Source organism: Apis dorsata, unplaced genomic scaffold (genome assembly GCF_000469605.1).
Source record: "Apis dorsata unplaced genomic scaffold, Apis dorsata 1.3 scaffold_5, whole genome shotgun sequence".
Classification (NCBI taxonomy): domain Eukaryota; kingdom Metazoa; phylum Arthropoda; class Insecta; order Hymenoptera; family Apidae; genus Apis; species Apis dorsata.
The window spans coordinates 620,861-625,068 of NW_006263308.1; the positions used below are offsets into that span (position 1 = coordinate 620,861).

The following is a 4,208-nucleotide window of genomic DNA, read 5'->3' on the forward strand; positions in this document are numbered from 1 at the left end:
ATTCATCCACGTCGAGTCTTAAAAATTGGCGATAGGTAATTATCGCGTGAAAATAATTCTAAGTTATAAGTCATGTTGCTTGATAATCGTATAATGTCAAGGGGAACTATGACGATGCAGTTTGCGTTAATGGTATGTATTGTGTATTTAATATTATTACGAATAAATGATTATCATTCATACAGTCAATCTTCTTATATTTTTTTATATTTGAAAAGAGAGAGAGAAAAAAATTGAATGAAGTGATTTTGATGACAATTTAATGGTAAAAGTTAAGATAAGAAAGATAATTTAAATACGAAATAAAATTTTACAAATATTTAAATAAACACAGAATTTTTATTTTTATATCTTTTAGAATAAACTTCTGAAGGTTCCATTGCAACCAGTTGGCGTTCAAACTTTAGACCAGTGGTTCGCAACCTGTTGATCGCAGAATATTTATATCTAAAGTGTTTTCGCCACATTTATCTTCAATTGTCAAATTTTTGTTAATTTTTAACGTTCATTTATTTTTAAGGTAACTACATTATCATATTCTAAGACTTCAAAGTATGCATATCATATTAGTAACCGATCTTGTTGATCATTATTCGACGACAATAAAAACACATTAATTTTTAATATTTTTCTTATTTCATGATAAACGAAAAGATTGCAAGTTATTTGAATACTTTGAATATTTTGAATATTACAAAAAAGAACGTCGTAATTCAAAAAAGATTGAGAAACACTGGATTAAAAGATCGATATCGAGTCATTCGGCGACAATGAAGCCACGTTAATAAATTTGAAAAACAATTTTCTCTTTTTATCGCAAGGGAATTAATTAAATTACAAAAGAGACTCGAAAAAGATGTTGAGAGACACTGATTTAGGGGATCGATATCCCCCAAAGCACTTGGCCAACATTTTTTCCGACGTGTTCGTGTCTTGATAACCATTTGGCCAATTTATTCCGATGGTAACCGTGGCATCAACCTTCTTCTTCTCCTTCTTCTTCGGATCAATTTAGTAGTCAATGACCACTTGGCCAAAGATTTTTCGCGGCAATCAGCTTGCCTTCCAAGGCTTTTATCCGCTCGACACCTGGCGAAGCCCTCGAGTGCTTCGATAAGTCAACTTCCAGGCAGTGGCCACTTGGCCAATATTTTACAGAAGCTGGTGGCTGGCTTCTCGCTACTTTTTATCCACTTAATATCTGCCCATTGAGACCTCTCTTCCTGCTCTTTGATTATTAAAACAATTATATTACAGTTTGAGGATGACGTTGCTCGATCCTTGAAATTTCGCAATAAAACCGATATGATCGTTTGTTTAAAAGATAAATAAATAAATAAATAAATAAACTTCTTCTGAGCTTAATTTTTCACAAATTATCGATGTTCTCTTCGAGTGGTCGGTTAGTTGGTTAATTGGCAGACTGTACAACTTTTGGTTTAATGAGTTTATTTGGATTGAAACTTGGATCGACTTTAATCAACTTATTCGAATCGATCTTGATTATATTTTGGATTAACTTTGCTCGATTTTGATTTCAAGTTTTTTTTTTTTTTTTAAATTGATCTATAATTAGAATTATTTATACATTTTACAAATCAATTCGATCTGATCATTTCATCAATTGTTTTTAATTATATCTGAATGAAGATGGCTTTCGATCTAATTTCGAATTGAATTGATCTCATTTTATAAAATTTGTGCATAGTTGATCATTAAGGAGAAACGATAGATTAGGAAATCAACGGGTTGAATGAAATTTCGAACGGGTAGTTGCGTGAAAACTTCTTCTCTCGTGGCTGTTCGCGTTTTCCTTATCGGGTCAGGTATCGTGTCGAGGCAATTACGACGATAATGAAAATGCCGTTGTTTAATGAAATGTGAATGGAAGACGAGCGAATCGAAATGATCATCGAATCTGAAGAAATTCTTATTTTTCAGGATTTATTTCTTATTTTTTTTTATTATTATTATTATTGAGGATATACATGCAACATATAAAATGTTAATATATTTGTGGAGAGTCAATTTTGTACTTTTAAAAAAATATTTTATATTATTATATAAAAATTTCGATTCATTTGTTAAGTTATAAACAATTTAAATTTACATTAAAAGTCACTCGTTTAAATTAAAATTAAAATAAGTGTCTTTACACGGACAAATAAATTTAAACAATTGCAATTCAAAAAGTAGAACATGTAAACTATTGAATTAAACACCAATATAAAATGTCGAATAAAATCAAAAATATATATATATATATATAATTTAACCGATAATCTCATGTATCATATTTTATATTTGTTTTCAATATATTAACACCCTTGTTTACAAAATTAAAGGATAATTAAATTTTGTAAAAGAAAAAAACTTTAGAAAAAATTTTCCTCTTCTTCTTTATTTATAAAATTGTTATAATTCATTTCTGCAAAATTATAACTCTTACAACTTGATAAATTATTTTATCATAAAAAATGTCTAATAAAATCAAAAATACGTAATAATTTGATCTCGTATATCAATTTTTATATTTGTTTCCAACATATTAACATCCTTGTCCACAAAATTAAAGGATAATTAAATTTTATAATATAAAAAACTTTAGAAAAATTTTTCCTCTTTTCTATTATTTCTACAAAATTACTCTTAAACACGATAAATTATTTTCACACGTTATTATCACATTATTATAACAAACTACATCTGAAATTCTAGACTCGTTGTTCGCTGAAACCGATCCTCTTCCCTGGTCGACCTGGAATCCTGGAGAACGGTTCGAGCAATTCGATAGCCATTAATTCGAAGGTGGAACGAGGACATCAGGTGTCTCTTGGGAAGAGGGATGATCCTGGAAACGGTAAACGAGCTGACGAAAGGGAAAGGAACGTTTCCAATCGTGCAGGAATTCGTACTGAAAGAAGACAAAGTTGGATAAAAACAATTAGAGATGAAAAAAAAGAAAGAGAGAAAGAGAGAGAAAGAACAGAAGTGTCGAGATGGAAGTGGCACATACGGACTTTCTTTGAATGATTTATGGCGTCTGAAAATATCAGAGAGAATACGTTTCACGCCATCCTATTAGGATTTTTGTTATCGATATCTTATTCCATTTATTATCTTCTCTATATATGGAAACAAAAATATTATTAAATGATAAATGATATTTAACAGATCAAAGATTTTTATTATCTCAGTGTCTCCTCTTTTCGCACAATTTTAGGGAGAATTTGACTTATGGTGTTTGAAATTAAAACCAAAAATTATGGTTTCCTTAGAAACCTTTTATCACAATTAATAAGACAACTGTATTTAAGCAATTCTATTCACTTATGGATCTAGTCCATAAAAAAAAATATCGAAATCCGTTTCACTTTAAAAAAGATTATCAGCCTAATAAAGTTCATTCACCAATGAACTTATTACAATTTATTCTTATATTTTTATTTTTATTTATATTTATTATTATAGTTATTACAATTTACTTCGTATTGCTCCCCCATACAATCGAGCAAATTTCATCCTTGGAAAGATAAAAAAAAGGGGGGAAAGGAATCCAATCGTTTAAAGATCGATTCGAGTCGTAACGCAGTGCAGAGAATCCCGCCAGATAAACCGGAAGATAGATAGCCATTGAAAATAAAAGAGAGGGAGACGTTTATCGTGGACAGTGGGAGGACGAGTCTTCCTTTGCCGGTCCAATTTCGTTAAAGGCGCGAGAAGATCGATCGTGTCGAAAAGAAAGGAGAGGGAGCCGTCAAGTAATGCACGGTTGGTGAAGATCGTTTCGATGGATTAAAGCCAGGGTTGGGAACCGAGCTTTTCGCTGTTTAATTAACGTCACAGGGATTAACTCTGTTAGCGGGAGGAGAGCCTTGGATGATCAACGGATAATCGGGCCTGTCCGCTTAGAGGGTCCTCCTCCGCTGTCGTCGGATTGGCCGGCAGAAATTCAATTTCGCACGCTGGCACAGTTGAAAATATCAGATCTCGGGATTGCACAAAGCCTGGAAACTCTCGAAACTCGGAGGAAAAGCGAGATTTGGGGACTTTCGACGCGTGCTAGGGATTATTTCGGGCGCCACTGTCGCTCAAGGTCGCCAACTTTATTACCAAGATTTTTCTAATTTATTAGAGATAGAGTTTCTCTGCCCTATTCTCGTTTTTTTTTTTTTTTCTCCTCTTCTAGTTTAAGTTCTTCAGTTTAA

The 4,208-nt window shown here is 32.0% G+C and overlaps 1 protein-coding gene across 3 annotated transcripts in view; it reads right to left on the reverse strand.

Moving 5' to 3' along the window:
- LOC102679605 (alpha-mannosidase 2) overlaps positions 1–4,208 on the reverse strand; it is a 78,773-nt gene that overhangs the window by 29,909 nt on the left and 44,656 nt on the right. The gene's annotated exons all lie outside the window — the stretch shown is intronic.